Source organism: Triturus cristatus, chromosome 4_1, assembly GCF_964204655.1.
Source record: "Triturus cristatus chromosome 4_1, aTriCri1.1, whole genome shotgun sequence".
In the NCBI taxonomy this organism is placed as follows: domain Eukaryota; kingdom Metazoa; phylum Chordata; class Amphibia; order Caudata; family Salamandridae; genus Triturus; species Triturus cristatus.
This window is the reverse complement of record NC_140585.1, coordinates 476,093,526-476,106,581: the sequence shown is the minus strand read 5'-3', so window position 1 is coordinate 476,106,581 and position 13,056 is coordinate 476,093,526. Positions and strand designations below refer to the sequence as shown.

Below are 13,056 nucleotides of genomic sequence, written 5' to 3'. Positions count from 1 at the left end.
CCAAGACTGGGCCCTCTTCTCCCAGATTCCATAGGCGAATGTTATCCCGTTGTGAACGGCTTTCTAAGTCTTTGCATTTTAAGAGCATAACCTGTAGCTGGTTCTGGAGTTGTGCAGAAGAGCCTTCCAGTTTTTCCTTTCATTGTGCTAGGGACTCGCATTTAGTTTCTAGGTACAGAGGGTGCACGCCTAAATAGTCAACATCCTATTGCATTGTCAAGAGCCTTAAATTGAGGTCTGAGTGTAGAACATCTAGGTAGATGGACAGCTCTGGTGGTTTACCTCCACTCCAGAAAATTAGTTTTAGAGCTTGCTTTCCTGAAGTTACCTAAAGCAGCACTGTAGCAACTTCTTCTGATTAGCCAAACTGCTCCTGATTAGGTGTGAAGAGACCTGGGCTGAAACAAAGAGGTCATCTGATGGGAGATCTGCTGCCTGCAGATGTCAGGACAGGAAGGGGGCTGGGTCTTCCAAGGGAGAAGCTCGGATAGTACAGGAACCAGGCCCATCCCCCCTTCCTGCACCCCCAGGCAGATGGGATCCTCCTAATTCAATTAGGAGAGGGGCTGGGGAGTGTAGGGAAAGTTAACAACACCTGTGGGTTGTGTGAGCCAGACCTGAACTCCCAGGAGAGATTTTCTCCATTTTGATGTTGACTGAGATGTGTATTCTGGGACAAAAATATGCTCACTTCTAAGGAAGTGGTCATCACAGAGGGTGGCAACTTAAACCCCATTGGTTATGGATGCCTCTGATATTGTCAGCCCAGAATCTGGAAAAAGTATTGGAGAGCTGCACAGCCCCTAAGATTGCCTGCTTAAAGACATCAAAAGAAGAAGGGCTGTCTCACTGAACCATTGGTCTGCACAAAGAGAGGACTAGACTCACAAGGACTGCACCTGCTGCACACACAAGGCTTCAAAAAAGTAGGGGTGGGTGGAGTTTGCGGTGTTCCGCTATAAGGAATTCTGTGGAGTAAAAAAAAAACTCCACAGACTCTGCCTAACTCTGCACAAACAGGCGGAGTAGTGCTCAGCCACCTGTTCTCGCTGAGCAAGCCAGATGTTCGGTGCTACCTAGTCCTGCTCATTGCTGTAGGTACTTGCTTGGGCATATAATTTAAGAAGTTATGCTCACTCCTCTGCCCTCCTGTCACTAAGATAGTAGTGATGTGGTATTAGTATCAATATAATATCAGTGAGTTAGCATTCTCTGTATAATTTTTCTTGCAGCTTGTACGGTCCCAAAAAATGTTTTAGTGATGTGGAATGCAAAATATGCATCTATGCATTAAAAAGGAAAACTGTCTGTCGGAAACTATATATATATGACTGCACCTTTAAATGACACACATAGAAAAGGAATTCATCACTCTCAAAATGAGACAAGTAAACTAATCTAGGTGCATTATAAAATGAAACATGTATACTTATGAGGACCACACTTTTAAAAGGAGGACAAAATATATGTTCAACAAGGCATCTTCCCAGATGTCAAGTCAAAGAAGCCAAATATAAAGAGCATGTATACACAGCAAAAAAACATATGAAATATATACACAGAGCAATGAAACTTATGGCATTATTACAAAAAGTAAGATAAATACATCACCGAAAGAGTGTCTATCAACATTCTGGCCAGCACGACCGGGAGCCCTGTGTCAGTAGTCTCGATCAGTTACACTGAACATTTCTTTGATAATGCGTCCGCTTCACAGGCTAGCTCCTACCTGAGAGCCAAGATTCCCTGTCTTTAATACCTTTTACTAACACAGAGAGAGGCTTTTAGAAGCTCCCTCCCCCTTCATCTATACTGAAGGCACTGGCTACTCCCTTTGCATTGAGATCACTCACTAGAGAGGGCCAGGCTCCAATGAGAGCTGAGGCAAAGTTTTTCATTTTCTCATCCTTGGGCTAAGCCGCCCCCACTGTCTGTTCTCCTTATCTCACCCGCTCCGTGAAACATTTCTGTGTGTACGCAAGTAATCTACCCTGTCTGCCTTAGCAGTTGAAAGGTAGGATCAGAAAGACACAAGATGAAACCGTGTTCACAAAGCGCAGTTAAAATAAAATGGAAGCAATGTTCATCACATGATCTCACAATTTATATAAATGCATATAGCACAACAGTAAGGTTTTGGAAATTAGGAATAGATCATCTCGATAATATAGGTAATCTGATTTAGACAAGTATATTAGACCTCTGTGGAGCTTGTGGAGATTCACTCCGCGTAATACAGTGGAATTGCTGACAAACTCCGTCAAATTCCAGGGAGCTCCTCAACATGCGGAGTATTGGTCGGCCAGTGGGCACTCCAAATATGATGCAGGCATAATGATGTGAAAATGCCTTCATGGTGTGCCACAAAGCACCGAAATCATTACACGGATAAAAGCACCTTCTCTCAGTACAATATAGTGCCAAGTGTGATTCTTTCTTTTAAATAGCCGGCTATCACTACAATGAAAATATCTAAATGATTTCGCAAAGGTTTTTTTCAATCCTTGGTGCCGGAGAGTGCACTAATTCAGAGACTGACAGTCTTTTTTGCCGTGCTGCAATCAGGGCTCCATTAAAGGAGCCATGCAAATTTCTGGAGCTCGGTCGGAAAATCAGACACTACCACGCCAGAGGGGATAAAGTGAGCAGAACACCACCCACACCCTACAGCAACCATCTTAACTTGGGGCGATGGCTACATAGTTGGGGAACTAGTTGGTACCCACAAACTCCACACTCCTGTTGCAGCGCCTTGTGCACTTACCTTTGACTAAGCACACCATCGGCAGCAGCAGGAACACCATCCCACAAGGCCATTGTGCAACAGGTCTGCCCAGAGCAGGCACTTAAGGGCGGGGGCCATCCAGGGATCCATGGACCCGACCATGGTAAAAGAAAGGCGGGTGAGAGCAACCACTTCCAGGCAAGCAAACCCTGCAGAAAGAAGGAGTGGGAAAAGCCCAGGCTGGGACGGGCTTACCCAGGAGCCCGGCACAGTAAGAGAGGCAGGCTCATGAGTGAACAGTCAGCTACAAGTTCGTAAGCACAAGCAGGAACTGGTCTGCGTCAGTCCCTCATAAAACTGTAAAAGGGACCTAGAATATAGGCTATCCCTGAAACAAGCAGACAGCTGCAAGGCTTGATCAAAGTGAAACTGGATCCCCCTACCATGTGAATGGTCTCATCCAGCTTTCCTTCATGCAGAAGGAAGCTGTGATTTCATGAAAAAAATACTGCCCAGGTTTTATAGAATGCTGCAGAACAGGGTCTGGGGGTGCTGTCAGGGGCTGAGAGGGTCTGGGGCCACATGTCTATCAAAAGCAACAGCACTCCACCCCTCGCCCACAGCTACTGAGTGTTGATCAGCTACAGTAACCTAGTTGGACAGTCAAGGGGGCAGTAAATAACTACTGGCATTGTGCTGTTGTTCTGGCATTTGGAGAATACAGCAGTTGTCGGGTGAGCGCAGAGGCAAGCACCTGTAAATTTCGACATGTCACGTAGGAAGAGTTTTCACTCCAAGCGCAGCGCGGAGTGACAAAAACTCTCTGAACTCCGCTGGCGGAAAGGAGTTCACCTACCACCATTAAGTATAAAGTCGATATGGTACTGCGTTTACCTGTCAAAATATTTTCTAGGAGAGATTAACTGTATCACTAACCTATTTTTGTTACCTTCTTTAATTCTCATATCAGCACCCAAGTGAAAGAAGACTCTATGTTTTAAGTGCTTTTTGTGTTTTTTTCTTTTAATTTTGCACATGTGCCGCTTCACACAGCCTGTCTTTTTAATCTATTTCTCAAATTGTACACCAGTTATGACAGTATGCAGTCATTCCCTTTATTGCCTACAGAAACATAGATACACAATTACTTATCCCATCTGCAGTATAAGTTAGGTACATAGTTCATTTCACCCCATAGTTCTCTTACCTGAAGAGATGAAGTGATGGCTGGCAGCTGCTCCCCCTGTCAATCTTCCAACACCTTGCTGGAGGGTTTCCCAAGGTGCCTTCGGTGTGGTAGTGCACTAACAGGGAAGGCTTTCCCATTCCCACCTAGGTGATCTCCAACTGTAGGATCAATCAAAAAGGATCACAGGCAACTAAATTGAATGAAAAACAGAGATTCAGAAGGTTATACATATACATTTATATTATAGCTTCAGAAAGACTGACCACAGACTACAACCACCATGGCACATCAAAGAATACCATTTATTAAAACTAAAACTAGCAATAGAAAATTATTCTGAGCAATGGTGAGCATGGAATTTGAGAACCAAAGTTATGAAATCCTCCGGTCAGGAAAATGTACTCAAAGCCTGTACTCTGTAGTCGACAAGGTTAAACTTTTTATTTACACATAACAAAGGCCTGAACGATGATTCTTACTTGTGCATGGTTAGGTAAGTGGGGCTGGTGTGGTTTATTTCTCAGGTAATAGACAATCTTGCACTGAGTTGGTGTTGCATTTAACCACATCCAACCCACTAAGTGTATGATCGATTTGGTGTAAATCAAGACACACCTCCCGAAAAAATGACACAGCCTAAGGCATGAGGGTTAAGGGTTTGATGAATGGATGGGGAAGGGGATTTGGGTAAAGGTGTGGCAAAGACAACTACAGCACAAGAACAATATGCATCAGGGTGATGAGCAGCACATCATCAATCTGTTGTGGAAGGAAAGAGGACTGAGTATGGCACAGTTCAGTTATATGCATTGCAGACAGTCCTTCTGCCCCAGAGACCCAGGTTATTAGATATCTAAATGCTCTTTCTTCTAGCTCTGAAACAATTCACTTATGGAGGAGTTTTATTTTATTTATTTATTAATTTTAATAGTTTTATATAGCACAAACATGGCCCTTGCGAGTATCAGAGCTCTTTACAAGTATGCAGAGAACAGAGCAATAATAACAATAATATTGTATTCGAGAAAAATACATGATAAAGAAGTATCTGTAAAGGAAGGGTAAGCTTTACAATGTTCGGTGAGCAGAGGTGATAAACCAATAAAAACAAAAGCATCATAGTCAAGAAAATTTCAGGAACATGCATTGTCGAGGAAAGTGAGGGTAGTGTCAGAACTGAGAAGTTAAAAACACAAATGGGTCAGTATGCCGTAGTCATGATGAAAATTGAGGAATCAGGGTGGGAATCTTAGGATCTAGGGAAGAAATGTGTTCATAAGGAGTACTTTGACTTCTTTCTTGAAGGATAGAGTTGAGGGATTCCTTCTGATTTCAGGGGGCAAAGAGTTCCAAATTCTTGGAGCAATCCCAGAGAAAGATTGGTTGTACGTTTTCTTCTTGTGGAATCTCCTAGTTTTCAGAAGTAAGGTGTTGGAAGCTCTGAATGATCTGGAGCCACCAGAGAGTTATAGTTTCTGAGCAAGATATCCAAGGGTTTTATAGTAGCGGGCTTTGTGCTTCATGCAGGCAATTTTTAGCAGGGTTCTTGCTTTATAATAGAACCAGTTCAGCGATTTCAGATCAGGGGTGATGTGGGTGTTTCTTTTTTAGCTGGTGATGAGCTTAGCAGCAGAGTTGAGTGAGGCACTCAGAGGAGCCAGTATGGATCTGGGCAGACCAGAGAGGGTTGCACTTTCCTAGTACAACCTGGGAATAATTAGGACTTGTACTACATGCTTGAAGTCATTCGGGGGGAGGAAGGGTTAAATTGCCTTAGAAGGCTGATTTGGTGATTCGCTCCTTTGGTGGTGGCACTGAGGTGTTTCTGCATGTTGAAGTTCTTGTCGAGAGTTAAACCTAGGGATCTCACAGAGTCAATGACTTGTGAAATGCAGTTGAGATCTGTTACATATTTCAACCATTCTTCAATGACAGGTGACTGGCTAGGTGGGGCATTTAGTAGGAATTCATTTTTGTAGATTTTAGATTGAGGTGATTGGATGCTAGCCAATTTTTAGTTTTCCACAGAGATGTGCTGAGGGAGCCGATGTCTTTTGGGATGGAGGCTTTTAAGTATAGTTGGGTATCATCAGTGTACATGTGATAGTGTATGTTGGATGAACAAAAAAATTCTGCAAGACGTTCCATGAACAGGTTGAAGAGAGTGGCAGAAAGTGAGGAGCCCTGTGGGACCCCTAAAGTGACCAAGCGAGTAACCTTGACTCTTTGAGACCTGTTATCATGCTTAACAGTATAAAATGTTGACGATAGGTCAAGGAGGATTAAAGACAGGATTGGTTCTGGTCCAACATTTTTGTGACATTGTCCACTATGTGTGTGATAGCTGATTCTGTGCTTTACCTTGGATGGGAGCTGATTGAAATTGGTCTAATATATGGAAATGATCTATGTGGTTACAGAGCTGGATGTGAACACCTTTTTCAAGAAGCTTCGCTCAGGTAGGAATATTGGAGATAGGTTGGAAGTTGTTTAAGTCGGTTTGATCTGCTTTTGTTTTTTTTTAGGATGGGGGAAACCTGACCGAACTTTAGGAATTCAGGGATAGTGCCTTGAAGGAGGGAGGCATTAACAATCTTCGTCCAAAGTGGGAGTAATGCAGGTATGATCTCCTTGAGAAACTGGGAGGTAGAGGGACATTGAAGTGGTTTAAGGGTTTGAGCATTGTTAGAATATTTTGAATTGTACGTCTCTCAAACATTTTAAAAGAGTTCCATGAGGTGTTGTTTTTGGGAAAGAGACCGGGGTGGGGGGGAGGGGGTCGGGTTACAAAGGAATAGAAGTACGGAAGGTGGAGAGGATGGTTTGAGGTGGGATAGGTCGTTGTTCCATGGTCGTCTGCAGATCATTTATCAAGTTCTCGGTCTGAAGGGGTTGTTATAAATATACTATAATGATCTTCAAGCATATTATTAAACTGATATCACATCCATCCAAGTAAGCCTATGACAAAGGCACACTGGCTGGATGCACAAAATGGCCACCAGCCACATAGTCAATCAGCAACAGAGCGCAAGGAGGCAGAGGGAACAAAGAACACATGCAAGTCTATTGCAAAGGCACACTGGCTAGACATACAAAATAGCTCCCAGCCAAATTTTCAAACAATAACAGGGAGTAAAGAAACATGGGGAAAAAAGAGCACATGCAAACATATGGCAAAGACACACTGGCTGCATGCACAAAATGGCTGCCAGCCACATGGTCAAACAACAACAGTGAGCAAGGATGCACAGGGAACAAAGAACACATGCAAGAATATGGCAACAGGACACTGTCTGGATGCACAAAATGGTTGCCAGCCACATGGCCATACAGTAACAGCAAGCAAGGACACATGGGGAACAAAGAACACATTCAGGCCTATGGACACAGGCTACACAAAATGGCCCCTGGCCTCATGGCATGTAGAACAAAGACAAATGGTGTCCTATTGTAATTGCACTCGCTAGCTAGACAAAAGGGCACTCACTAGCTAGACAAAAGAGGCATGGTAACACTGTAGAAAACACTACCATTAATTCAGCAATGAAAAAAATACGAAAATGAACTGATCTATAAAATCTATACAACAAAACACACATCCTCCCAAGGCATCAAATATTACCCCACATTTACACTTTTCGCACACACCAAAAATAAAGCACCACATTTTTAATTTCATCCAGTGCCATCCCAGACCTAAATTATGCCTTAAAACAACATATACCACAGAAACAGTTGCTTCATGCACCCATGACTAGTATTGGCCTGGGCCTACTGACAGGTCCACATAGCAAAAAAAAAACATTGCAAATTTGACAAACATGAGGAAAATGTACTGAACTGTACAACATTGTTCCTTGACAAAAGAAGGAAAAATAAATGCAAAAATATAACTAGGCTCCTACTGAAACTGCAGGCTACTCACCACAATACATTTGAAAAATCAAATACAAGTACAAATACATACTGATGCATGTCCTCTATCAAACAAACAACACCCTTATACAAGAGTTTTTTCTAACTTGCTTGTGAAATCTCAAATACAAAGTCCTAAATCGAATGATATGTATGCAGAGGACAAAGAGTGTGATCCTTCCAGCTCCAAATCCAAATGAAAAGTGACCAGGCGATGGACAAAGAACTTAGAAGAGCCTTGTTGGACAGGAACAGGAGGTTGGAGTCTAGGTAGTCTGTGGGGCACTCACTTCCTGTTTGGAAAAAAATCAACTCAAAACCTCTTTTTGAGTAGATTTAGCTACTTCTGGAGCAGAAAAGCTACTTGAGGTGCATTTGCGGTGGCGAGTGACACTATATTGGTGCCGTCGAGGCCGGAAGCCGTGCGAGCGCATGCGAAATCTCACACGTACTTGCTAGCAGCGCAAGAATATCATGGTGCTTGCAAGCATGAGCCAAAAACTAATTGTGAGCGCACAAACAGAAATAGAAACTCTGTTTCGGGCCAGATGGAAGAATCCAGTAACTCCGCACTACTTCACATAGTGCAAAGTGCTCAAATTCCGAAACTCTGCAAGCGGAGCAGAATTTTCCACCAGAGCTACACAAAAGAGGGCTTGCCTGGCTTCCAATATTAAAGAGTGGAGTCCCTGATCAGCAAAAGGAAGACAAGTGCTGGAAGAAGTCAACTAAAGCATCTCCAACAAAGACCAACCTAGCTGACCAGCTTCACCTGGACCTTAAAAGAATTTATCCAGGTGCAATGTGGGAATTGTAGTCCCAAACCCCCAAGAGGCAAATCAGAGCTTATGGACCCCTGGCTCGTTTTGTGGACCCTCATAGACCCACAAGAGACCTTCTAGAAGAAGTTCTGGAAGTTTGGAAACTTTTGGACACCTTTTTGGAAAAAGCTCCATGAGTCCACTGACCTTGATGATGGGTGTCAAAAGGCGACATTGAACTGCAACTCAGGCTCACTTGCAGGTTTGTCTGCTGAAAGGGCCGGATCTCTTCAACGTCGATGATGAAGACAAAGACATCCATGAATCACTAAGGCATTGTGCTGCAGCTGTCCACTGTTGTCGAACTGCAAGCTGGATTGCAGAAGACTACTGCTCGACGTTGACAGAAAAAGCTCTAAATAAGTTACTAAGTCAGAAGGTAAAAACTTAACTAGGTCCTACCGTTCATCATAGCCAACCCACACTCCATCTCGTTCGGCCTGAATTTTTTACTTATTCCCTGTCCATGGTGACCAGATAGCTTTGGCTGACACTTTTTACTTTGAGGTGCGAGAAAGCAAATTTTTTACTTTAAATGCAAATTCTGATCTACCGATCCCTACGTTGGATTATTGTTGTTTTGGTGTCATTTTAAAGATAACATATTTTCTATTTTTATGAAATTGGTATTGGATTTTTATTTTGTATTGTTTCTTCATTATTTACTGTTTTAGTGATATTAAGTGCTTTACACACCTGTCTCCTAAGTTAAGCCTGACTGATTGTCAGCCAAGCTACTAAGGGTTGAGGAAGGATTATTAAGACTAGACTGGACCTTATTTGTGAATGTGTTATTACTAATTGTAGGTACGTATCTGCACTTACCAATAAATCACCTTCCAACATTTGGTGTGCAGTGGTGGGATCGAGTATGTGTGTTTAATAACACGAGCCAGCATTTAAGTGGGCAACAAACATACTCTAAATTAATCTAGTCCAATTTTTTTTTGATTTTTAATTTGGACTAATATCAATTAATTTTTTTTATGTGATTTTTATGAATTGTTCTAACTCAATTTTTGCAGCAGTTTTTTTTGTATGTGACCCAAAACTTACTGTGGAGATTGAACTGGCTAGCCTACCCATACTCACTGTAGTAGACCACAGGGGGTTGTTTAGGGCTAGGGAATTACCAGTTTCCACCAATACTAGGAAGTCTGAGCTGGTGAAGTCCTTTACAGCCTGGGCAGAGGCCCAACGAGCAGAGACACCCTCTGAGACCCAGGAGGCTCCAGAAGAAGTAGAGAGGGAAGAAGACCCCTTAGGTCTCAGTGAGGATTGGACAGAATACCTGTCCACTTCTACCATAACTGGGGTCCTGCCTAAAGCTAATGGATGGAGCGGATTCACCAGGGGAAGAGTAGAGCTGTCAATCAGGGAGAGAGAACTTGAGGCCTAGTAAGCCTACAAAGCTTTAGAGGCAGAGAAATTGGCCCTTGCCAAAAAGAAGTGGACAAGGAAAGAACAAATACATGGTGGTGGCAAAGAAGAGGTAGAGGTGGCTAGGGGTGGTGGGTTTGACCCAATGCTGCCCAAGTGGATTGTCCCTAAGTATCAGGAAGGTGATGATATACATAAGTGGCTGACAGCATTGAGAGGGCCCTATGGATAAGGAGGGTGAGCTCTCAATACTGGAGTTCACTCCTGTGAGAGTTGATTCAGTAGCTAGGAGGGATAGGTCTCTGAACCTAGATGGGGAGAAAGTCGATTCCTACTCCCAATATCTGACCAAGACATTTGGTCTCACTACAGAGCAGTGCAGGATGAAGTTCAGGGACACCCAGAAAGTCAGAACCCAATTTTGGGCAGGCTTTGTAGACCTCTCAGTAAAGGCACTAGAGGCTTGGATACAGGGTAACCAGGTAAGTACCTAAAAGGGGCTCTACAATTTGTTCATGAAGCAGCACATATTAAGTAACTGTCCCTTGGATAAGTTACACTAGTATCGAGTTGACTTTAAACTATCTAGTCCCAGGGAACTGGGTGAGACAGCAGATGAGTAGGTTCGCACCAGGGTGACCAAGAAGTACCAGGGGGTGATCAAAAGGAAAAGGGGGACATGTCTCCTCCCCGGGGAAAGCCCTGAGTAACCAAGATAAAAAGCAAAAGAGTCCTCAAAAGGTCCACAAACACATATACAAAGAGATGGCCACTACACCTTTCCACTTTCTTTGATCCTACAATGATAGGGAACTGTTTTGACTGCAAGCCACGAGGACACAAGAGAGGAGATGCTGTCTGCTCCAAGAAGCACAAACTGGTGGGCATTCGCAGGCGATTACTGCTGTAGGTGTGGGGATAGAAGTTGGCCCGGGGAGAGGGTACCTTATTTTCTGTTGGTGGGCTGGAAGTTGCAAGCCCTGGCAGCCTTACCTCCAAGCATGGAGAAGTACAGGCAAATACCTAAGATCACCAGTATAGTAGTTGAGGCTCTGAGAGAAACAGAAACCAATTCGACTATGGTTGTGGACAGACTGGTTTCTCAAAAGCAGATCGTACATAGTGTATTCCAACAGGTAACCTATGCAGACAGCAGACCCAAGCTCCATCTCATGATAATGTTGAGCTTGGAATGGGGAGATGTGATTGGCCCTTAGAAGGTAGTTGTATCTCCTACCCTCCCAGCAGAGTTTGTACTGAGAAATGGTCTTGGAGCTTCTGAACGATCGGGAGAAAAGGAAGGTCCATGCCCAGATGCTGGACATTCCTGAATCGGTATGTGATGTGAATAGGTCACAGACTGCATGTCAGGGAGTGCTTGGCACTTGTTCCTTGGAACAATGGGCAAAATCAGTCAAAATGTTTAATGCTGTTTTTAATTAGGCTTGCCAATTAGTACATGAAATAATTGTGGTGTTTATTTAAATTTTCATATGGGTCTTTATGGACAGCATGTTTTCCACATATTTATTGTTAAATTGAATATGTTTTGAAGCAATGTTCTAACTTTTAAATAAAAGTGTACAATTTTATATAAATTGATACAGTGCTTCTTGGTGATATTGGCCTTTATTGGATGAATGGCTGTGTTGTTTTTAATTAGTTTAGTTTGTTTACGTAAGTGTTACATTCTTTATAGCCAAAGGGAAACTTTTTATTTTGACTGGTTGTCATTTTGGTCCCCTGTCCCTTTGGTGTAAGGGGGGCTCCTCTCATGTTATTTAAATACAATGGGAAAAACCTCCAAGAACAAGAGAAAGAGCAAAGGGTTTGGTGAGCCAGCTGATGAAGGTCCAGAGATACAGGAGGAATCGAACCCTGAGGGGAGGATCTGGCCTCTGAGGTAGGGACTCCACCCCTGCAAGATCTGTCTTGGCAGAATTGCAAGGAGCCGGTAGAACCACCAGAGAAGATGCCAAGGATAAAGATAGTGTCCTACTCTTGAGGGCCTGAGGCAGACTGCCTCCAGGCAAGAGCAGGGTGATGTTCTTTACTGAGGCAAGGGACCTAAAACTATGGGCAACCAGGGGTGTGGTGGTCCCCCACAAGTATAGAGAGTTTCTCCTCACTTTTAGCCATGACATATCCTTGGCAGGACATGTGGGTCAGATCAACACCTGGAATAGGCTGGTCACACATTTCTATAGACCCAGCATGTCTGCCAATGTAAAGGAGTTCTGTAGCTCCTGTGTCACCTGTCAGGCCAGTGGCAAGCTCCCTTGATAACCCGCCAGTGGTTGGGACTCCCTTTGAGAGGTTTGGGAATTACATTATTGGTCCCCTAGACCAACCACCTATTGCCTCAGGCAATAGACATAGTGGTGGTAGTGGACCATGCCACCAGATATTCTGAGGCAATATTCCTCAAGGCGGTCACTGCTCCCATAGTGTCCAGGGCCCTGCTTGGTGTCCTCATCAGAGTGGGTTTCTCAAAGGTGGTGGTCTCAGACAAAGTTTATATCTGTAAGCGATGTGGGATGAATGTGGTGTTATCTATAAGTTTACCACCCCATATCATCCCAGACTAATGGTCTGGTGGGAAGGTTCAATCTGACCCCAAAGGGCATGATTATGGGCTTGTCTGGCAAGCTCAGGAGATAGGATGTTCTCCTCCCATGAATGCTGTTCTTACAGGGAGGTCCCACAGAAAGCCCCTTTGAGTTACTGTTTGGGCACCCTGTAAGAGGCCCATTGTGTTTTGTGAGAGATTGCTGGGAGAAGCCTCTCAAGGAATCTAAGCAGCTCTGGCATGACTAGAGGGCTACTATGCCTCAGTACCATCCAGGACAATTTATGTGGGTGTTGGAGCCTGTGGCCCCCAGGGCCTCCATAAGAAATGGACTGAAGCCTATCAAAGTTTAGAGAAAAAGGGTGAGGCCACCTACTTGGTGGACCTTGGCACCCCAAGGAATCTTCACAGGGTCCTTCATGTCAACAGACTGAAACCCAGCAAGACAGGACAG

General features: G+C 43.8%; 1 protein-coding gene across 8 annotated transcripts in view; it reads right to left on the bottom strand.

Annotated features, from left to right (window-relative positions):
- PIK3C2G (phosphatidylinositol-4-phosphate 3-kinase catalytic subunit type 2 gamma) overlaps window positions 1-13,056 on the bottom strand; it is a 2,048,585-nt gene that overhangs the window by 2,015,560 nt on the left and 19,969 nt on the right. For 4 of the 8 annotated variants that reach the window (XM_085652678.1, XM_085652687.1, XM_085652677.1 and 1 more), the window contains exon 2: window positions 3,933-4,104. The exons of 1 other annotated variant lie outside the window; for it this stretch is intronic. The gene's annotated coding sequence lies outside the window, so the exon portion shown is untranslated. Of the gene's footprint in view, window positions 1-2,764; window positions 2,954-3,932; window positions 4,105-13,056 lie in introns of those variants that run through there. 3 more of the 8 variants (XM_085652676.1, XM_085652686.1, XM_085652681.1) reach the window with 2 other exon arrangements.